Source organism: Lagenorhynchus albirostris, chromosome 7 (genome assembly GCF_949774975.1).
Source record: "Lagenorhynchus albirostris chromosome 7, mLagAlb1.1, whole genome shotgun sequence".
NCBI lineage: Eukaryota > Metazoa > Chordata > Mammalia > Artiodactyla > Delphinidae > Lagenorhynchus > Lagenorhynchus albirostris.
Genome location: NC_083101.1, coordinates 111624720 through 111649317, shown reverse-complemented (window position 1 = coordinate 111649317; position 24598 = coordinate 111624720).

Below are 24598 nucleotides of genomic sequence, written 5' to 3'. Positions count from 1 at the left end.
GTTCTTAGAAATATGAATGTTAAAGGTGCCTCTGGTGAGGTCTCAGATGGAAATGAGGGACATGTTTTTGGACCCTAGAGGGAAGGTGGTCTTTGTTGTATAAAGTCACAGAGAACTCATTTGAATTATATTTTGCTGTTGGGAGGACAGTAGAACCTGTGAGCAATGACCTTGGATATTCAACTGAGAAAATTTCCAAGCAAAGTGTAGAAGGTGCAGCCTGGTTTCTCCTTGCTAAACAAAAAAGGAATCAACATTTGATGATTTGGACAATTCTTAGCTGACCCAGAGAGCATGTTCTGGAACCAGGACCATGGCTGTGATTGGACACATGTTTGCAAAAGAGAATGTGACTTCCGGATCCAATGGACCAGAAGTCAGGAAGAAGGATGTGATTACCTAGGCAGGATATCTGGAGAACCCTTGTGCCTCATAGAGTGGATCTTCTTGACACCTGTGGAAGACTGACAAGAATTTGGAGGACTTATACTAGTATCAAAACTGCCGGCCTGAGAAGACCTAAATAGACATCTCTCCAAAGAAGATATACAGATTGCAAACAAACACATGAAAGGATGCTCAACATCACTAATTATTAGAGAAATGCAAATCAAAACTACAATGAGGTATCATCTCACACTGGTCAGAATGGCCATCATCAAAAAATCTAGAAACAATAAATGCTGGAGAGGATGTGGAGAAAAGGGAACCCTCTTGCACTGTTGGTGGGAATGTAAATTGATACAGCCACTATGGAGAACAGTATGGAGGTTCATTAAGACACTAAAAATAGAACTACCATACCACCCAGTGATCCCACTACTGGACATATGCCTGAGAAAACCATAATTCAAAAACAGTCATGTACTGCAATGCTCATTGCAGCACTATTTACAATATGCCAGGACACGGAAGCAACCTAAGTGTCCATTGACAGATGAATGGATAAAGAAGATGTGGCATATATATAGAGTGGAATATTACTCACCCATAAAAAGAAACAAAATTGAGTTATTTGTAGTGAGGTGGATGGACCTAGAGTCTGTCATACAGAGTGAAGTAACTCAGAAGGAGAAAAACAAATACGGGATGCTAACACATATATATGGAATCTAAAAAGAAAATAAAAGGTCTTAAGAACCTAGGGAAAGGACAGGTATAAAGACGCAGATGTAGAGAATGGACTTGAGGACACAGGGAGTGGGAAAGGTAAGCTGGGAAGAAGTGAGAGAGTGGCATGGACATATACACACTACCAAATATAAAACAGGTAGCTAGTGGTAAGCAGCCGCATAGCACAGGGAGATCAGCTCGGTGCTTTGTGCCCACCCAGAGGGGTGTGATAGGGAGGGTGGGAGGGAGACGCAAGAGGGAGGAGATATGGGGATATATGTATATACATAGCTGATTCACTTTGTTATAAAGAAGAAACTAACACACCATTGTGAAGCAATTATACTCCAATAAAGATTAAAAAAAAACCCTGCTGGCCTGGATTGCAAGGGACAGAGATGGGGTAGAATGGAGGAAGAATGACTCTGAGGGCAGAGACGTGGATGCAGAGGACTGGACCAACAGGAGCTCCTTGGGCAGAGAGATTGGAGCTGCTGACCCAGTGGACCAAGAGGATGGGCCCAGAGTGCATGGCTGTCACTGGGAGAAACGCGTGTCCAACCATAGAGGGTTGCTGAAAGGCCTTGAAGTCTGATGGAATATGTTTCCTGGGCTTTTGACTTGCTTGGGACCCATGACTCCTTTTTTCCTTCCAGTTTCTGTCTTTTGGAATAGGAATATCTATCTTTGCTCGTCCCACCATTGTATTTTGGAAGCAGATAACTTGTTTTCTAGGTTTTGCAAGTCCATACATAGAGAAGAATTTTGCCCCTGTATGGATCATACCCAGAGTCTCACCTATACCTGATTTAGATGATTTAGAAGGTGAGATTTGAGACTTTTTGAGTTGATCATATTTAGATGAGATTTGGGACTCAGAGTTGAGGCTGGAATGGGATAAGATTTTCAGGGATGTTGAGATGGGGTGAATGTATTTTGAGTATGGGAAGGACATGAATTTTGGGGGGCCAGGGCAGATTCATCAGTTGAATTGTGTCCTACAAAAAGATATGTTGACGTTCTAAATACAGTACCTCAGAATGTGACCTTATTTGGAAACTGGGTCATTGCAGATTAATTAGTTAAGACAAGGTCATGCTGGAGTAGGGTGGATCCTCCATATAAAATAGCTCGTGGGCTTCCCTGGTGGCGCAGTGGTTGAGAGTCCGCCTGCCGATGCAGGGGACACGGATTCGTGCCCCTTTCCGGGAATATCCCACATGCCGTGGAGCAGCTGGGCCCATGAGCCATGGCCGCAGAGCCTGCGCGTCCAGAGCCTGTGCTCTGCCACGGGAGAGGCCACAACAGTGAGAGGCCCACATACGGAAAAAATAAAATAAAATAAAATAAAATAAAATAAAATAAAATAAAATAGCTCGTGTCCTTATGAGAAGAGAGACATTTGGATACGACATGCCCAGAGGGAAGATACAGGAAGATACAGGAAGAAAATGGCTATGTTAACACAGAGGCAGAGATTGGAGCGATGCATCTACAAGCCAGGGAACGCCAAGGATAGCTGAGAATTGCTAGATGCTAGGGAGAGGCAAGAAAGGATCCTCCCCAGAACCAGAGAGAACGTGGTCTTCCCAACACTTTGATTTTGAACTTGTAGCCTGCAGAACTGTAAGAGGATACATTTCTGTTGTTTTCAGCCACTGAGTTTGTGGTACGTTATTATGGCAGCCATAGGAAAGTAATATACATACTTTGTGTGTATATCAAACACACAGATAGATTGAAAGTAGAAGAATGGTAAAAGCATATACCATGCAAACAGCTGAGAATGAACTGGAGTGGTTAATACTAATATCAGACAAAAAAGACTTTAATACAAAAATTATTACTGGAGACCATTTGATAACAGTTTGATAAATCAAGGGCATTTGATAACGCTAGAGTCAATCCATCAAGAAGACATAAAAATTATAAAATTATATGCGCCTAACAACACAGCCACCAAAACTATGATGCAGAGTTCGCAGACTCACTGTCCTTTGTGAATGTAGACACAGATATCCTCAACAAAATACTAGCAAACAGACTCCAGTAGCACACGAAAACAGCTGTAACCCAGTAGAGCTATATACAGGAATGTTCACAGTACTGCTAATTGTGATAGGTAAGTGTTGATAACAACCTAAATATCCATGGAGAGGTCAGTGGGTAAACTCTGTGGTGTATCTGTTCAATAATAGTACTTAGCAATAAAAAACAATGAATTGATGACACGTGCTGCAACGTGAATGAATATCACGGTAATTATGATGAATGGAAGAAAACATAAAAAGGAAACATATTTATGATTCCATTTATATAACATTCTAAATAATGTAAATATTCAAATGGTGGAAAATAAATCAGTGGTTGCCTGGTGACAGTGGTGGAGGAATGGGAGGGGAAAGCTACAAAGTAGCAAGAAGAACTTTTTGGGGTGATGGATATATTCTTCATCTTGAATGAGGCAGTATTTTTATGGATGTGTACATGTGCCAACATATATCAAGTTGTATACCTTAAATATATTTGGTGTATTTTATTCCAGTTACATTCAAGAAAGCTCTTTAGGAAAGGAAAACACAGTGAAAGAATGAAGGAATATGAGGTCTTACTTCTCAAATAAAAAGAGCACACATTTGTTTTGAATTTAAGTATTCTTGCTTGAAATCACACCTTAGCTTGAGGACCACAGTGTTCCATGCTTTATGGTGAGGTAGGTACCCAATGCTGAGCAAGTAATTCTACCTAGTCTCTCCTCCACTTGTAATTTTTCATTATCTTTAACTGGATGCAAATTGACCAGCATTAATTATTAGCTGTCTCTAATTAGACACGGAAACTATAGACGATATTATAAATATTGGAAGGATCAAGAAATACTTTCCTGTACAGGCTCATGGCTTATTCCTCAGTCTCATTAAATTGTAATGTGTGAGGGTCCCTACTTGTACCAGTGGCAGGAGAGTGGTGGTTAGAAATAAGCTACAAGTAAGGTGTGAGGTCAGCAACATCTAAAAGAGGGAGAAGTATTCCTATGTTTCAAGCACTTTTCCACTTTAAATTTTGTTTTCACAGTTCTTAATTTATTAGTTCAGAATTGCATGAACTAATGAAATACAGGTCGAAAGAATAGTTAAGGCCTTCTAAAAAAAACTTGATTTCTATAGTAAAATGAAAATGATAGATTGAAGATTTAATGGAGGTTTTCTGGAAACAAATCCTCAAATTTCATGGCTTTGGGGATGTAGTGGGGAATACCTGGTAGGTGGAGTAAGGTTTGGTGCTCTAGGAGCATAAATATCTTTACGATCTAATTAAAAATTTTACTTTTTCGATTGCCCTGTGATTACTGAGTCACTGATTTAAAGTTCTTTACAAAGTCTTTTTGTGAACAATATTAAAAGAGAAAGGGAAACAATTTTTTTTGGTTACTAACCCAAATAAATAGCAGTTATGGTATTGCTGTGTTTAATATATAAAACATTTATCTATAGGCTCTAAGGTAATGACTTTTAACCTCCTACTATTTTAAATTTATTTGACACCTTTTTTGAACCTTGTATTTTAATTTGCACTTATCTTTATTTGTGTCAGCCTGCAGTAAGTGTTTCTATATGGAATATTTTGTATACAGATTAATATTTTTAAAGTTTATGGATAGTGATTGGCTTATTTATGAACTGTTTCCTGTGAACACCGCTTAATAAGAGTCCTTCCAGCCAAGACCCTTCAGCAACATCTTCCTTCTTTACTGTGTAGCTGCTACCTAGGAGCGGTATCTGGTTCCTGCCACCAACTTTGGTCCAAACTTTGTGTTGGGGAATAGCTGATGGAAAAGGGGGCGTTCACAGCCGGAGGAGAAGCTTCTTGGCTGCCATCCTCTTCTCTGACTTCCTCTTGTTGCACCTCTGCACCTTCTCTCTTCCATCTCACATTATAGTTCTGTGGAGCCTGGGATCATGTCTGTGTCCATGAGGAGCTGTCCAGGGTAACTAGGGAGGTGGGGCCCAGTTAGCCCACTTGGCTGCCCCGGGTTCTGTTCTTCTGGGGAAAACGCCCTCTCCACCACCCTCCATGGCCCCTGAACAAACTCTCTAGAAGGTTCTTCCTTGGTTCTTATTCTTCATGGAAACATCTGGGATGGACGTTGGTGGGCTTCTCCAGTTCCTCTTCTCCCTGAGAACATTTACAGTCCAGGGGATTGTTTTGCAGTTTGAATAGGCACAGGTTTCTGAAAACTACACTTACGATTATTTTGGTCATACAGTTTCCTGAAAAAACTTAGTGAGTCTCTGGTCTGTTTGTTTCTGGGCACTTCTGTATGTGAGTCACCGCGGCCAAGGTTCTTCAGAAGATAATTTTCTAAGCCCGGAGACGGGTCTCTTACTTGTTGGCCCGTTCTCTTTCCACCACTACTTATTGGTAGTGAAACAGCTGAAGCAAATGGCTGCCATGGAGGGCGACCCGCCGAGCTGTACAAACGGATGTCTCACAGCCCCGTCACCCTGAGGTTCCCTTGCTTGTTTTATAGTTCATCTCAAACTACTTATTTTGTAAGTTGAATCAGGTGAGAGCCACTGAGTGACAAAAACGACTCCTAAATAAAGCTTATTTAAATGGCTCTGAAAAGAATTTTATGACACTTTAATACATTTCCACAAAATTACCAAGAACATTTTTGCAACTTTATTAGCTTTTTTTTTTTTTTTTTTTTTTTTTTTTTTTGCGGTACGCGGGCCTCTCACTGTTGTGGCCTCTCCCGTTGCGGAGCACAGGCTCCGGACGCGCAGGCTCAGCGGCCATGGCTCACGGGCCCAGCCACTCCGCGGCATGTGGGATCTTCCCAGACTGGGGCACGAACCGTGTCCCCTGCATCGGCAGGCGGACTCTCAACCACTGCGCCACCAGGGAAGCCCTATTAGCTATTTTAATGTACTAAAAGTAAATAAAATCACCTGTTAGATATTCATTAATTAATATGGTAAACATGTTTTTCAACTCAACATCTGGTTAATCATCTAAAAAGGTTTTTGGGGCCACTTCTGAGTATTGTAAGCATTCTAGGAAAATAAGTTTGGGTGAAATTTTGTATTCTGGGAAGTTTGGATAATTTGTAAGAATGATCATAATCCTTTCAGAAAACTCCAGCATATATAATAGGATTTTCTGTAATATTTTATGCCACAAATATGAATGTTTTAAAAATAAGGAATTCTTGTCGGGACATTTTACCTCTACTGTACAAAATAGCTTCCTGTATTTTCCAGGTGAATTGTCTGGGCATTTTGACGTCCTATTACTTAATGAAGTAGGTGGATGTAAATATGATATGGCTGCCCCCAAGAAACTGTGTGTTCAAACTTGCTAGACATTATTTTAATAGCTAATATCACTTGCGTCTTCCAAGAAAATACTTTATTGATAAGCGTATCCGAGACCATGCCTGGCAGTATGTTTTAGAGATGGTGTGATTGCTAATCAAGGGAGATGGGGCTGGCATCGTGTAGAATACACACGAGATGACGCTGGTGCTTGTATTCTAAGGGAGCAATGGCCCTCAGACGACATCTGGTACTAACAGTGAATCATTCTGTTAACAAGAAACATAATGCAGGAGAACTGGCTGTCTTTTACTCCCTTATAAATAACTCTTAGAGATATCTGTGCTGAGTCTAATTTGTTTTCACTTCTACCATATGAAATTGGTACCTCGTCACATTTGTATATCAACTTACCAGTGTTGCACAGTCCAGGCCAGAGGGTGCTTAATGAATGCAATTCAGTGATTATGTTTGTATATTCACTGATGTTTGAGAGCAGCTCGTGCAGCTCCTGCAGATGTGTGGCTGACCTGGGACAGCAGCAGGACAAGGACTGGCTCATTACTGAATAAACGGTGGTTTCTGCTCTAGAAGGAACCATGGAGAAGACAGGTCAATTAGGACCTAATGAATTATCTCTCACTATTTCTCAAGCATACAAATCGAGCAGTCTGCATCTTATTAATAAGAGATTTTTTAACCCCAGATGTTTAGGATCTTGACTGTAATTATCAGGGAGACTAATAACAATCCCACTTCTTTTCCTGTACGTCTGAATGGCCTCCAGGGTCCAAGGCGAATTTCATTCTTTGCCGTAATGGGGCTTCTTCTTAGAAAATGGCAGTGATGGCATGGCATTAAAGTCTGCCGAATTGTCTCAGTTTTTAATGAGAAGAAAGGTTATGATTTGATTTTCCTGTGTTGAAACAAGAGTTTCTTCTGATATACCTCCTGCTCCTTGAACTGTTTAACCCCATAGCCCATCGGGTTGATGAATGATTGTCTCCCAGCGGATGAAGGAAGTTAAGTATTATCAAGCTTAAACGTATTTGCACTTCAAGAAAGGTCAGGGATAAGTGTCTCTTATTAACGACTTTTAAGTTTTCTTACAGTTCTCTGATTTTTTTGGTCCTATGTCACGTTACATTGTAGTTGCTAGCAATAAAAATGTCTAGAAAAGAATATGAGGCTTAGGGAAAATGATACAAAGTAAGGATTTAAATGGTTCTGTAGTAAGCCTGGAATTAGAGAGCCTTGGATTTCAGGAAAGCTCTCATGAAAAGGTCAGTTCATGAAATCCTTGAAAGAAGAACTGAAGGGCTGAGTTAAGGAGTTTTTCCATGTTCTAGAATGATTGCAGGATATGTGCATCTGTGGTAGACCTTCAGCGATCTCAGGTAATAAGAAGTTGCTCTGGCGTTTCTTCTTCTTACTTCTGATGGCTTAATTTTTCTTCCACGGGAATGATGTGAAAAGGGCTAGCTATTTTACAGAGATGCAGTACTGTACATGGAGGTTTCCTATTTCTGTCTGTCGCTGGAGAACAGCCCATGTTTAGGATTCTCCGAGCAAACCAGCTAGTCAAACAAACTAAAAACCGTGCTTCAAAATATAGCCATGAATTTATTTCCCACCCTGTACCAGACACAATAATTATATTTGATCCTCATAACAATACCATGGGGAAGATAGTATCTCTATACTATGGATGAATATAAAAACCCAAAGTGCAGAGTTGTGTTTCAAACCTGGCACAGTTAGAGCTAACTCTCAACTGTGTTCTTTTTCTGTCATTTTGCACCACCTCTTACAAACTTCCCTCTCAACGTAAAAGAAAAGAAAGTGTCGTAACTTTCTCTCTCTTCACTGATGTTGTCTACATGGCCACTGAACAATATTGGAATAAATGTAGCTCTTTATCAAATCCATAGATTCGCCATCATATCATATTAAGTGTATGTTTTTAAGCTGTCTGTTTGAAATTTGAGACCAGTTTTTTCCTGCCTCACATCTGTATTTTCTTCTTTTCTCAAAAATAATGGGTTTGGCTTAGGCGTCTCTTAAATACAAAGTTCATAATAGTTGTGAAACAATGTCAAACCAAAGAATGAAATAATGCCATTTGTGGCGACATGGATGGACCTAGAGATTATCATACTAAGTGAAGTAAGTCAGACGGAGAAAGGCAAGTATCACATGATGTCGCTTATATATGGAATCTTAAAAAAATGATACAAATGAACTTATTTACGAGACAGAAACAGAGTCACAGATTTAACAAACAAACTTATGATTACCAAAGAGGAAAGGTTGGGGGGAGGGATAAATTGGGAGTTTGAGACTGACATATACACACTACTATATATAAAACAGATAACAAACAAGGACCTACTGTATAGCACAGGGAACTCTACTCAGTATTCTGTAATAACCTATATGGGAAAAGAATCTGGAAAAGAATAGATATATGTATGTATATAACTGAATCACTTCGCTGTATACCTGAAACTAAAAAAACATTGTAAATTAACTATACTCCAATATAAAAATCTTAAAAAAAACCCATCAAACTCTACCAAATCATGACAAAATGATCTTAAAGGGAATAAAATGTAATTTTTAACTCTAAAAAAACTTTAATAGTGACTGTAATATAATATCACCAGATATATTTTTATACAGGTATGTGATATCTGATATTTAATAAAAATATTTTAGATATACCAAGAGATTAAACCATACGGTGAAAATCTAAAGCTAAACAAGAGAAATATCATATAGGTGAATCAGATATTGGAATGAGCAGAAAAATACTTTAAAATATATCTGGTAAATGTATTCAAGAAATAGAGAAAAAATAAAGAAAATAGATGAGATGATGGGTAATTTCACCAGAAAATTGGAATCTGGTAAAAAGTAATAAGTAAAAATTTTAAAGATGAAAAAATTCAGTAACTGAAACCAGCAACTACTTAACCTGACTGTACATGCAGCAGATGGAAGATGAGTGAATTGGAAGAGAGATCAAATAGAAAAAATCCAAACTGAATTCCAGAATGACAATAGACTTGAAAACAGAGGAAATGCAAAAGTGATGTGTGGGACACAATCATCATGCTCGTCGTAAGTAATAGGAATTGGAGGGGGAGAGAGGGTGTGAAAGTAGCAATAAATTGAAGGAATAATAGCTGAGAATATTCCAAAATCAATGAAAGACAGCAACCTATAGATTCAAGTAACTATGTGAATGCCAGTGAAGATGAAGTCAAAGAGAATTACACACCTTATGTGAACATGTTGGAAAGCAAAGACAGAGGGAAAACTTAGAAGCAGCAAGGACTGGATTGGGAGATGGGTGGACGTAATGTCTTCAAAGGAGCAACAGTAAAGAAAAAAAAGGCTGAAAATGGACTTTTCAATAAAAATGATAAAAACCCAGAGGATAATGAGTAATGTCTTTAAATTGCTTGGGAGCATGGAGTTACCATCCTTGAATTCCACAACTAGAGTGAACTTCCTTCAAGAATAGAAACCTAAATAGAGACATTTTTAGAAAAAGAAAAAAGCAGAGAATTTTGTTACCAACTGGCATGAATGCAAATAAATGTTAAGAGGTTTAAAGAAAATGATTCCTGATGAAAAAATCAGTAAATGCGGAAAGGGTGAAGAACATAGAAATGATGAACATGCAGTAAATATTGATGAACAGTGATTGTTAAAAACAATAATATCTCGTGGGATTTAATATATATGACACTGTAACAAAAGGTGGAACTAGGGCAGAGTTAAAGTCCTCTAAAGTTTAAGAAATATTAGTAAAATGTTAAAGATAATAATTTGCTTTCTACTGTAAAAAGTTAAGGATGTGTGTTGTAAATGTCCTGGATAAAGCAACAGGATACAAATGAATAATAATTCAATAGAGCTAATATGGAAAAACCAAAAATACGGGTTACATCCAAAAGAAATTTGGAAAGAAAAAAGAACATAAAAAAGGTGTTTGTATTAGGGTTCTCCAGAGAAACAGAACCAAGAGGTTATATATAATGAGATTTATTATAAGAAATTGGCTTACATGTTATGGAGCTGAGAAGTCCCACCATCTAACATCTGCAAGCTGGAGACCCAGGAAAGGTGGGCATGTAAATTCCAGTCCAAGTTCGAAGGCCATGAGAGCAAGGAACACCAGCGGTGTGAGTCCCAGTCCAAGGGCAGGAGAAGACCAATGTCTCAGCTCAACAGTCTGGCAGAGAGAGAATTCAAACCTTCTTCCTTTTTTGTTTTGTTTTGCTCTACTCAGGTTCTCAATGGACTGAACGCTGACCATCCACATGGCAGAGGACAGTCTGGTTTACTAAGCCCACCAATTCAAATGCTAATCTCTTCCACAAACACCCTCACAGACACACCCAGAAATAATGTTGAACCAGATATCTGGGCATCCTGTAACCCAGTCAAGTGGACACATAAAATTAACCAAATTAACCTTCACAGTGTATCAAATTAAAGACAGATAGCCATATGGTATATATGGTTGCAAGTATGTCAGTAATTATAGAAAATGAAAATGCTCTAAATATCTCCAAGTGAAAGCCTCATTTCCAGGCTGAATATAAAATCAAAGCCCTACTGTATGCTGCTTAAAAGAGACATGACTCAAGTATTAATTGGATGTTCAGGTAGACCTCCTTGAGAGGTGAGATGTGAGAAAAGACTCATCGTTCTGAGTGAGCAGACATCAGGAGGAAGAGCATTTGGGTGGGAGGAGCACTTAGAGCCCTGGTTCCAAGGGAGGGCTTGTCTGGTTTGGTGAAGGACAGAGAAGAGGCCAGGGTGGGTGAAGTGGAGGAGTGAGGAGGAGACTGTAGCGTCAGTCAGAGAAGTAGGGAGAGTCAGATCCTACAGAGCCTTCTTGGCCATGGTAGGACTTTGGGTTTTACTCTAAGTTAACTAGGGAATAATTCTGGAATTTTGATCAGGGAAGTGACATGTTCCAACTTAACTTTGAAAATATCATTCTGGCTGCCATCTTGGGAAGTGACAGCAAGGAGATGTCAGGGAACTATTGCCACCATCCAATGGGATGTGATGGTGGCTTGGACCAGGACAGTGGAAACGAAGTTACTGAGAAGTCGCTGGACTTTGGATATAGTTGAATCTCCAATAAACTGTAGTCAGAGGGCTGTACCTCCCTGCCATTGGCTAGGAAATGTCCCTAAGTAATCAAACTGATTTAGGAGTCCTTACAGCAGAGACAAGATAAAACGTTGTAGAGGTGAAGTTTAGCTTCAGAGATGATGTGATGATTGTGTTAGTGGACAAAAAAGATCAGATGTGGGAAGGGAAGAATTGGAGAGTCAGTAAGACAGGAGGCAAAAGTGTCCACACATGGTAACAACGGCTGTACTTCTATCAGATTTGCTCATCTTTCTCTTTGAAGTTAGGGCTTGCTATAAGGGGCCTAGTGCTCAAAAAGCTAACATGTTTAAGGGTGAATGCATTATGGGTGAAAAATGAAAAAAGGGGGAAAAACCACGGAATATGTCATTTTTCTCCCAACTAATAGACTTGTAAATAAATATTAGTTCCCTTCCTCTCTGCCATATATCTTAGCAGCACACTGAGTGACTGTTTAAACACGCTCTGTTAAAATTAATACTGTACAATGAGTGATGATCGATGATAAATGGGAAAAGAATATTTACAAACACATAAATTACTCTTTCTTCCCTATGTGCATCTGTAACAAGATAATTCCTTGTATCATCTATAACAGACTTCTATATTTTGGAAAGCAATAATTCATTCTTATTTTTCCCTTGTAAAAATGAGTAAACTATTGTTATGAGCATCAATTAGTTAATCCAATAGGGACAATTCAATGACACCCCAAAGACTAATGGTCCTGTGACTTCTAAGAAAAGATGTATTTTAAAGTCTTACTGATTGAATTGCTCTCAGCCTCTTGCCAGGTAATGTGATTATCTACTGTAGGACATTCTTCTGCATTAGCAAGGGATTGGGGTTATGCCTTTACACTAATAGATGGACGTATACTCTCAGGGTCCCCTAAGTAATTTGCTTTATACAAGTCTACTACTCAATTATAAAATATTGATTGTTGCTGAATTTGGAAACCAGATTTTGTTTTAGGAATCCTAGATAAACAGTATGAAAGAGAGACAGGGCTGCTAGCTCTTGTTCATCTTGGTATCCAAGAGACTTTGCACAAGGACAGAAACATAGTTACTACATCTTCATGAATTCAGAATGCAGAGTGCTTATCACTTCGTCAAAATGCAGAAAACTTTTTCATTTTCCTGCGTGTGCTTAGGGAAGATCATGGATTATGAGGTTAGAAACAAAAACACTTTGAGATGGAAAAATCCTGGTTCTTTCCATAGTAACCATGAAGATGAATATTTTATAAAATTAGCAAGACTGGAGCAATGATTGTAATACTTCTCATGTTATTAAACATTAAGAGAAAATCAAAACTTTGCATAAAAACATTTTAAAAATGAATTCTCTCTGTTAAGTAAAAATAGTAGACAATTTACTAAATGGTGAGGATTTTCAGAGAAGGAAATAGAATCCTCTTTCTATGGTAAGATTATATTATTTAATGAAGCAAATCCTACTGTTCTAAGAATGAGATAATTTTTACTTGGCCACCTCCTTCCTAACAATTATGATTAAAAAATCATTTCTTTCTTTAGAAAACAAATCTAAAATAAAGAAACTCATAGTAATGAACTTATAAAAATTGCTTTTGTTAATTAACATCAGGTACATAGTGCTGAGAAAACTGTCTCTAAAATCACAGATGATTTCAAACTTTGCTGTTTGAAATTGTAGTTGCGAGAATGGAACATATTACTTTTGTCTGAAGGATCAGAGCCACGAGGGTCACTGTGACACAGAAAGCAGCTCTATTTCCAGAACAGGTACAGAGCTTCAGATAAGGGTTTTTTGAACACCGTATTCCACCAATATATCTTCTCTTTGTATTACCAAGGACGTAAGACCCGGAGTTCTCTCCTAGCACTGGTGGTAGTCAGATTATGATGTGCCTAAAAAATCTGAAAGAATATCCTCATTTAAAATCAACTGTGCTCTAATAAAAGTTTTTAAAAAATATTTGAAGCGAAAAATAAATATCCTAACAGCATATGGCCAAAGTTATATAAACCATACTTTCCAGGGCCACACCGCGGTTGAAAAGTGACCGGCCATTTCTTATCATTCGACTGATTGCTTCTTCTCACCATGACTCCCTCAGCCCCACTTTTTTCCTTCTGTGTCCTGAGCAAAGATGCTGAGATACACCCAACGTCTCCTCATCACAGCACGACCTAGCGCTCTGTTTCCCCCATCGCGTGTGCGCACACCCTTTTCTAAGCCCCGCCCCTGCCCCGCCCCACACCAATTCCACCTCTGAGGCTCCATGCTTCCTCTGCTCTCACTCTCCCTTGATACAGCGACTTAATGTACAACAAACCCAACCGAATTTGACTGTAACATGTTCCTTGCAGTTCTTTGCTGTGCTAGTTTATATTAACAACTTAGTTGTTGCGCTGAACCTAAATACATAGCAAAACCCACATTCTTTTCTGGGAAATAAACTCAGCAACGGCGATCATTTTAACTTTCTTTAGCTTTTTACATAAACATCCGTGCAATCCTTCGGGGAAAAAATGCTAGATAGTTCTGCCCGGAATTGTAATTAGTATTGTAATTCTCAAGGGAACGTCTAGAAGATGTGCTTATAGGGTATTCGTGGTGAATATTTTTTAGAATGGAGAATGGGTTAGAAGTGTGGAGAGAGTTTAACGTCTGGATTTTCTAAGAGGGGGACATAGCAAAGTATGTCTCAGAAGCAAACCTAGGGAACTAGATGTTGATTCTTGTGGGTGGGCAAGTGGGGGAGGCGTGTGATGAGTTGGTAGGTTTCTGAACATCTGCCAGGAGAGATAATCAGGGCCTGGACCTCAAAAGAATAGACTATAGAATGGGATGGATGAATAAAGCAGTGAGTTGGTTGTTAGAAAACACTGATCAGAACCAGGGGACAACAGCAGCCCTGATATAGAGGCCAGTGTATCCTGGCATAGAGTGCTGGGGTGTCATTGGGGCTCCTCAGGCCCCTTTTAGGGCCGCTGTTTGTCTGGAGAATGGTTGGGGCTGATCTCCAGGTGAGGAAGCAGAGACCCTGCAGTCCTGTCGGGATGGACATCCTCTGCTTCTGTTCTATTTGTGATAGAGCTGAGCTCGAGGCTCCTATTTTCAGATACTGATGAATAAACTAGGGGAATTCTTAACAGAATTGAGCACTTGAGATCTCAGTGAATAACGAAGGGAACATTATTCAAGCCACAGGTATTCACCTTCATTAGCTACCTAATGAACAAATGAGGAAAACAAGCTAATAGTGTAGGACACTGCTTCCGTGACTATTTCTTTCTCGGCATTGCTGTGCCCCAATTGTGTGTGTGTTTTACCTTAGTTCCTCTACAAATAGGGTGATTTAGAGCCTATAGTTAGCTGCTTTGATGACCCTATGCAGAAATGAGCACAGAAGCAAATGACTAAAAAGGCTTCTGGAGTAAAATAAACGTTTAAATGCTTTTTCGGGTTTTTGACCTTGATTTTTTGTAATTCAGCCAGTGTTTATATGAGTCACACAGACTCCACCCATCCTCTGTCAGTCCCCACACTTCTTTCATCTTTTGTTCCTTTGAGTCCTTCACTTTCTCCTCTTCCCAGCTTTCCTCTTAAGCACTGTTGGCTATTTTAATATGTAAATTCCCAGATGCCTTTCCTCCAGGCAGAAATATTGTGGAAGGGAACACAAACTATTTCCAATTATAGCAGTGTAGTGTGAAAGTCTTAAAGAGAACAATATTTTCTATATTCCAACAGGGAAAGTTTTAACTATATTTGATAGAAAGGTGTTGAAAAAATCACATTTCCTCATGTTCTGTGACTTCTCAAACCAAATTGCCTTGTTCTGGTGGTAGGTAGCCTGCAGTCTCCACATATAAGGTGGGTTGAGGGGGAAATGCAGACAAAAGCAAAAGACAAGAATGACAACTCACTCGGCAAATCCTCGATTACGCGCCTGCAGTGCGATGTCAAGGCACTCTCCTGAGTTCTGGAGATAAAATACTGAGCTGCAGTCCCTAGACGTGCTCTGTTTTAATTGCATGGGAGAATAGATATTATTTAAATGATCTTTGTGTGCTGTTACAGGTGGATGTGGTTGTACAACCGTGAGTTCTAGCTTGAGCAGGCAGAGGATCCTGGTAGCTTTCTGAATAAGTTACATTCAGGTTGAGATGATCTGGGTGTGAAAATAACACTTTCTGAGCTCTGAGTAAATGCCCCACATTGTGTGAGTACTTTATATGTATTGTGCGATCTAATTCCCTCAAAAGTCTAGAGTGGGAAGCAGCACGATGATTCCGTTTCTTCAGTAAGAAATTTGAGTGTCACGGGGACTAAGTGGCTTATCCAAGACCACGGAACCCATTTGGGGCCAACTCAGCTTTCAAGTTCAAGTCCATCTCCCACCGTTGCCCTTCATGGCTTTATTTAATCTCCTCACACCCTGAAGGCATCGTGTTTAATAACTCATGAGTACGATGGTTGATTTCTTCCTTCACAGCAGTTCCGGTGGATATATTAATATAAATAACCTCCTGTATAAAACTCTAAGGCTCATGTTTATAGTGGAAATATTTTAAAAAGGCAAAATGTAAATTTTTGAAACAGCAGAATAAACACCTCTCCCGAGTTGCTGTTTGTCAGAACATGTCTCAGTATGGAGTGAATGGAAACAGAACAAATGGAGCCTTAAAGTCCGGTGTCCTTGTCATAGTGGGGACCTGTCTGTACCCAGACAGTGGGGACATTGTGATTGTCCCAAGTCAGTGTCTGAGGCTGTGTCCAACCACTGCCAAAGCACCTGACACTCTAGCCAATGACACTGAAGATTTCTGTTATAGGAAGCAGCAAGCCCTTTGTTCACAATCACATATGCAGAACAACTAGCTTTATTGACTCAGCAAATAATAATGTTACTGCAGATGTTACTGGGTCTTCCCTGCCACCCTCTGTGTTTTCCCTAGTCCCCTTCTGGTGACAAGTTGGCTGTGGTAATTCCCGGCTTCACACACAGACTAACCACGCATAGGGGCTGTCTCTTCTCGTGTGTCTGTTCTTATGACAAAGGAAATCGTTGGCGGAAGCTGCCTGGTTGGCTTTCCTTCATTTGTCAGAAGTGGGTCACACACGTGGCTAGTTCTGCCCTGTTTGCTCTGCTTCACAGGAGGATCTGACCTCTGTAGGCTGTCTCTAGGACCCTGGTTTCTCGCTGGGTTTGGTCACGGGGGACCACTAGTGGAGGCTAAAGGCTGGGCAGGGGAGATGGGTGTTTCTGTTCCTCCCTCTTCCTGGTGCCGTGTGTCCAGCAGCTGCCTGGCTCTGTTGCTCCAACACCTACTGGACCCGTGGAAGTGAGTCCAGATTCTGCAGACACCCCACCCACGCCACTGGGCTCTGGTTAAACTCCCATTCCCACTGTTTCTCCAGTTTAGGTGTGGCTTTGGCTTGGTTGCCTCCCCTCACCCCTGTCCAGTTTCTCAACTCTTCCATCACTTGTGGAAAAAAATTCCCTGCATTGACTTTCCTTTTTTTCCCCCCAAATATTTGCTGTGTTTATGTTTTCCAATTAAATCCTGAATGAGATGCGTGCCTACCTCCAAACCAATTACTAACAAGGTGAATGGGGTCTCTAGGATTAGATTAAACCACTGGGGGTTCACCTGGAGATGAGAACCTACCATATTTTCCACATTTTTCTTGGGTGTGGATAGCCTCCAGTGATGGTGTTTCCCTTTGGAAGGATGAGGGTAGGAGATTTGTGTTTTACAGATTATGGGAGTTACTTTTTCCATTTTCTTTCTAAGGTTCTGTGTATGTAATAGAGGGGGAAAAAAACCCCCTATATTTGCCTGACAGTAAACTGGTGTAAAAGTACACAAGAGATAATTATGGCAGAGTAAGGAGTGATTAAAAAAGGAATTCAAGAGTTTGCACTTGGTTCCTGTGTAAGTTTGAGCTGCCATAACTAAATACCATAGACTGAGTGAGTGGCTTAAACAATGGAAATTTATTTTCACGGTTCTGGAGGCTGGAGTCCAAGATCAGGGTGCAGGCCGGGTTGGTTTCTTGTGGGAGCTCATCCTGGCTTGCAGAGAGTCTCACATGTCCCTCCCTTAGTGCCCATGTGTTTAGAGAGAGAGAAGGTGAGCTCTGTGTGCCTCTTCTAACAAAGACACTAATCCTATTGGATCAGGGCCCCAGCCTTATCACCTCACTTAACCTTGCTCTTACCCGATAGACCCCATCTCCAAACACAGGTACGTTGGGGGTTAAGGCAGCAACATACAAATTTGGCCAGGGAGGGCGACACAATTCAGTCCACAGCAGTCCCAGATTGGTTTTGCCATATATGATGATGTGCAATTTTCTTTGATCACATTGCATGTCAGCTTTCTGTCCTGAAGTAGGGAGTTGACACGTTGGCATTGGGATGGAGGGAGCTACATAAGGGTGAAGTTGGGGAGCCTTTAGGTTTTAATGACAGTGTTGATTAGATCTCATATACTGTGCTCTAGGAAAAAGATACCTTCTTTTCTTTTGCGTGGTTCTCTGTTGGAGGGTTTGCTAATAATGTGGGTGCTCTTCTCATATTGTTTTCCTTGCCTTGATTATCTGTTACTCCTGAATTATGCACTGATGCATTTTCAATGACGTGATTAGTACTGGCTTAAGATTTGAAATACAGGTGCTGAATATCCCATTTCCCAGGGTAAAGTCAGGGGGGAGGGACAGTGCATTCCTGCTGCTTTTTCAGGAACATGGATTTGAGACATTTAAGTTTCATGGATTTGAAACATTTAAGTTTCATGGATTTGAGACATTTAAGTTTCACATTAATTAGAAGAATTGATCACTCTTTCCCACATGTCATGAATATGATTCTAAGCCCTTATTCTGTGTTTTAGACGAAAGGATGGATAAAAAAATCCAAAAGGGAGGTTTAGAGACACTGATTTTTTATAAGTTAAGTTTTATTAGCAAGAGAACTAGAGGTCTGAATAAATGGCCTAAATGATAAGAGGCCAGAAATAAAAGCTAACTGTGCAGAAAGCAACAGGGTATGATTTAGGACCAGGATATGCACGAAAAATCAGAAATCAGACTGTGTTAGTGGGACGCCATTGCTGAGAATTTGCCAGAAGGACAGAGTGGGATTTAAAAGATGGAAAATCCAGTTTTGGAAGACACAAGGGCAAGATCATGAAACACTCTCAGCCTCACACGCCAGGGAGAATAAAGAGGTTTATGTGCTGGGATGAGGTTAAGAATGATGCTGAGGAGAGGTGCAGTGAAGCAGCAAACTCGCCTGATAGCAGGTGATCAAGGGCACACCCAGAGCTGTGGTCTGGGAGCAGAGCTCTGCATCTGAAACCAAGCCAAAGAATGAGACTTGTCCCTAAGGACAGAGGAGGGATTATGAACAGAACGGAAGAAACTCTAAAAATATAAAAATTGGGCTTCCCTGGTGGCACAGTGGTTGAGAGTCCGCCTGCCTCTGCAGGGGACACGTGTTCGTGCCCCAGTCCGGGAGGATCCCACATGCCTCGGAGCGGCTGGGCCCGTGGGCCATGGCTGCTGAGCCTGCGCGTCTGGAGCCTGTGCTCCGCAACGGGAGAGGCCACAGCAGTGAGAGGCCCGCGTACCGCAAAAAAATAAAATAAAATAAAAAATAAAAATAGAAAAATTGATTAATGAAGCTCGAATGTGGGCTAGATGAATAAGTTTGTATTTATTCATTACTTACCATTCTGTACACTCTAATAATATGAGGTAGTTTTGGTGGATTTTTGACTGAGGATATAGAGCCAAAGGGAACTTTTGACTTCTTACTATCTTTCAAAACCAAACCAAACCTCGAGGTAGATATAATTAGAGCTCTCTAAAAGATGAGAAAATTGACAGAGAATGTATGGTGCTCACCCCAAATCACATGATGAGAACTTCGTAAGGTTAGGATTGAATCCTGCATTCCTAAGGGCCGCCCCCGTTCCTTTTCCTAGTGACGAAGTGGCAGGAAGACACCTCACGTTGGCACCTGCATATCAATATATTGCTGTTGTTTCTGTCCCATGACAATGGGGCAGCTTCTTTCCTGGTGAGTGACATAAAAATGCAGAGAAGAGAAATCCCTCTGGTGGAGTTTACTATATATAGAAATGTTTCTATGGTAACAATGCGGAAGGGACTCTGACAGCGTCAACGCTTAAATCTTGTGGTACGTTCACATTTCTCAAGTCATAGATCCCCTATGTGCAAACAAACCCTAACTTCCTAGCTGTGGATTCCATCACAAGCTCCCATAGAGTCTGATGCCAGACGCCTTGGAGAAGCCGGTGACACGGGTCCCATCAGTCTCCTCCCTGCTCCAGTAGGTGTTTCATCCCACCTGGTCCCTTGATGGGGACATCCCTCTATTGGCTTTAGCCGAGGCTGTCTTTCTGGCAGTACTTGGCTGCTTTTTCCCACTGTGGCAGGACCCAGTCTGACACACATCCCCCATCCTCCCTCTCCCTCTCCCTCTCCCTCTCCCTCTCCCTCTCCCTCTCCCTCTCCCTCTCCCTCTCCCTCTCTCTCTCCTCCTCTCTCCTCTCTCCTCTCTCCTCTCTCCTCTCTCTCTCCTCTCTCCTCTCTCCTCTCTCCTCTCTCCCTCTCTCCCTCTCTCCCTCTCTCCCTCTCTCCCTCTCCCTCTCTCCTAATTTCCTTATCTTTCAGGAGGCACAGGGAAGGTTTGGCTACCATCTCATGCCTTCCTAAGTGTCTAGAATTCTTGGTGGGGCAATCATATCAATCACCATCTGTGGTCAATAAGCATCTACTTCTCTTGTTCCCTCCACTCTCTGATCATGTGGGAACCTTCCAGGATTTCAGTGACGCTGGAAACCATTATCTTCTACCTTTGATTTCTCAAACTGAACTGAGGGCCTTTTCTTACCTCCACACCTATTAACTGGGGGCAGTGAAGGGCAGGGTGTCTGGTGCTAGTGGGGGATTCTGGTCTAGCCTGATGCACCAGGCAGTTGGTGGAGGGCAGGAAGATACTTTATCATCAATTTTTTAACACTTAAGGTCTCGATGCTTTTGTTTTCAGGCTGCAGGATAACTATTTCCTTATGGGACAAAGCCAAGCTCATAAATGACACCCAAATGTAGGAGAATAACAGGGATTAAAAAAACACAAGAGTTTCATCTCACTGTCATTATTTTAATTTCATTTTGAACAAAAAATCCACTTGTTGCATATTTCACAGCACGCAGCTCTTCTGATCTACACATGTCTGGGTCAGTTTGAATTCTTTTCTCAGTGAAGTACAGCCTAAAGCACTGAGTTGTTGGCCATTATGGTACCTCTTGGGGACATTTTTTTTTTTCACTCTTGTCCAATGACCACTGCGATAAAATCTGAGACAGCTGTTAAAAATTAAGGTGCAGCCCTCACTAAAATAGATTTACTGAATCCGGGGCTGGACCTAGGCATCTGCATGTTAACATCTACCCCCAAGGCATTCTTATGCTAATCAACTTTGAGAAACACTGATGCAGGATTCCATTAGGCAGAACTTTTTCATTTGTAAGGACAGTTCAAATAGGAACATGGCAAATTGAAGTTTTTTTTAAATGAGAGATCAGTATAGTATGTACTCATCTGAACAGGAAGCCTTAAAACATTTATGTCCCACATACTTCTAAAGGTAACTGTATGATACCAGGGGAAATCTAACCTAATCAGAAAATCCCCTCGAATTGGAGTATGTTTTACGTTTTGGAAAAAACTGTTGTTTATCTATGCTTTATAGAGGATCATCTTACACACACACACACACACACACACACACACACACACACACTCTCTCTCTCTCTCTCTCTCTCTCTCTCTCTCTCTCTCTCTCTCTCTCTCTCTCTCTCTCTTCCACTTCCTGTCCAGAAGAGAAACAGTGTGAGGATCTGAATCCTTATTTTCTGGGTTAATTTCACGCCTTTGTTCCTGGGAAGTGAGATGCCCTGTCAGTTTCCTGGGCTGCCATGAAAATGAGCACAAACTTGGTGGTTTAAAACACAGGTATGGTGAATCTCACAGAGTTCTGGAACCGAAAGGCCAAATCAAGGTGTGGGCAGGGCCGCACTCTCTCTGAAAGCTCCCAGGGAGAACGCTTCCTGCCTCTTCTGCTTTCTGGTGGCTCCGTGACTCCAATCTTTGCTTCTGTCTTCCCTGCCTTTCTCCTTTCCTGGTCTTTTCCCGACTTTTATAAGGACACTCATCACTGAACTTAAGGATCCTACAGATTATGCAGCTTGGTCTCATCTTGAGATCCTTAATTTATTCATCTGCAAAACCCCTCTTTCTGGATTTGTCCTTATTCGCAGGTTCTGGGGTGAGGATGTGCCTATCATTGGGGGCCATAATGGAACTCACTACATGTGTTATGGCCACATTTCACTTTTTGCATTTGTGAATTTTCCCAGGGGGGCTGTGTGTACTGCTCCTGCCCGCTCCTGCCTGTAGCTAATTAGGAATGAATGCTCCCTGGAAGACAGCAGGCAGCAGGAAAGGGGGATTAGATCACCCCATCTGCCCTCATAAGGGCCTTTAATCTTTTCCCTCAGTCCTTTCAAGACCTGGTAGCAGGGGAACGGGAAGCTATTTCTTTAACGTAGAAAGTAAAGTAAACTTAGCTTTGTACCCGGGCAAGTAACTTTTGTTCAGTTTGTGGAAATTGTGACTTAGGTTTTTAAGTGATGGGAGCCTTCTCACATAACGAAGGCATCGCGCAGCCTGTAGCAGCCACTCTGCTGAGTCCTCAGACCGCCCAGCACATCATTAATTTTAATCACTTCTTAGTATTTAAGAATGAAAGGAGAAGGAAAACTAATGTAAAACATAGATGGTGTATCCTCTTCAGTAGAATTTAATTTCAAAGAAAAGTGTGAAATAGCCTTTAAGTAAAATGCTAGCCCAGGAGGAAAAGAGGAGAAATATGGAAGAAATGGAGAAGAAGATCTCAAATGTCGTTGATGGCTTTGGGTGTTCCTTCGCACCTGAGGAGCAATTGTTAGCCTTTGCTACAGGATTGGTTAAAAATTGTTATGATCATAGAAAAGTCCTAAAAAATCTTCAAGAATGGTGTTGTTCACTATAAGTATATAGGGACAGGAGATGTAGGTTTTGAACTTTAGCTTGGTTTCCAAAGGGCAGTGTTAAGGGTCTGCAGTGAGTATGTGTAGAAGAAAAAGACTGGGTAGAGGAGAGACCTACATGCATAGGATTGTGACGTAAGACAGGAGACCCTGCTTGCCTTGCTTTCTAGAAAACAGTGCCCCACAATTTACAGGATATGAATCATGTATTTTTGTACTCTCCCTAAGTGGTGATTTTGAGCTTTGATGTCTAACTTTTTTTTTTTTTTTTTTTGCGGTACACGGGCCTCTCACTGCCGTGGCCTCTCCTGTTGCGGAGCACAGGCTCCGGACGCACAGGCTCAGCGGCCATGGCTCACGGGCCCAGCCGCTCCGCGGCATGTGGGATCTTCCCGGACCGGGGCACGAACCCGCGTCCCCTGCATTGGCAGGTGGACTCTCAACCACTGCACCACCAGGGAAGCCCTAGACTTTCTTTATTTTTAATCATGCTGATATTTTTAGGATAAAATAGGCCAGATATTTTATAGAATTCACTCAATTTGATTTTTCTGATATCTCATGATTAAATTTAAGCTATAGGTCTTGAGCAAGAATACCACAGGAGTGATAAGTTCCTCTCAGTGCATTCTACCAGGAGTTACATAATGCCTTTTTGTTCCATTATTGGTGCTTTTAGCTTTGTCACATGGTTAAGGTGGTGTTCGTCAGGCTTCTCCATTATAATTTTACAGATTTTTCCCTTGTAATTTTTCTGGAGAGAAACTTTGAAACTCTGAAAACATCCTGTTATTCCTTGAATTTTTGCCCACTAGTTTTAGCATCCATTGAAGATTCTTTTCTGAATCAATTTTTATTAATAATGGTTGACAAATGATGATTCTCTTATTTTATCATTCCTTGCATGTTTATTAGGTGGCTTTGTGCTGTAAGGAATCAGTCCCCCCAGTTATCCATTAACTAGTTAATAAACTAACTAGTTAATAAACTAACTAGTTAGTAAATTAATTAATATGTTTGGACTCAAAGATTCTAATGTCATTTACAGAACTGTAATTCGTATTTGGCTAGTAGGAGCCTCAAATCCAGATGAATCTGTATTCTTTTGCTACTCTCTTATTTTATGACACAGTAAGATGTTCCAGAATGATCTCATGCTTTCCTCACTCCAGCTCTGGAATTAAGCATGTCTCCAATGATACTTGGTGGATAATGGTATTTAGAACTCAAGATGTACCACCAGGGAATCATTGCTTCTAGGCCTTCTTAGCCAAAGAGCTACTACATTCATACATATCTGTGCCTGTTTCTATATTTGTCCATCTAGCATAAAAACCATGGGTTCATGTGGATACTCCCTATTCCAATTCAACAACAGCGGGCTTATTTTATTTTTCCCTCTATCCGTATTTGCAACTTGCTTCTCCAATAGTGAGAGACTGGTTTTCTATTATCCACAATTTACTTACTTAATCTTTCACAATTCGAATACACACAGAATTTTATTTTGAATTGCTAGCTCATGCTTCTGTGAAAAATTAGTCTCCTGCCTGGAGTTCACCCTTTGTTTAAAGTTGTTTTCTTTCCTTATCCTGGGGACAGTTAGTTGAAAAACTGTGTTTAAAAGTTGCCAAGGTTATTCCTCTTTTCCTGCCCCTCCCTACTACCTCCTTAGTGTAGTTTTATTATTAACTTGAAATACAACTTTGGTTTATTTGTTTTCACTTTTTATTTCACAACTCCTCCTTTTAATTTTATTTTTTATTCTTTTTGAGTATGTGAAACACAGAGTTCTGAGGTTAGAACTGTTTACAAGAGCTATTGTCAAAGATGTGTTATTCCCCCAAATTCCTTCTATTCTTTCC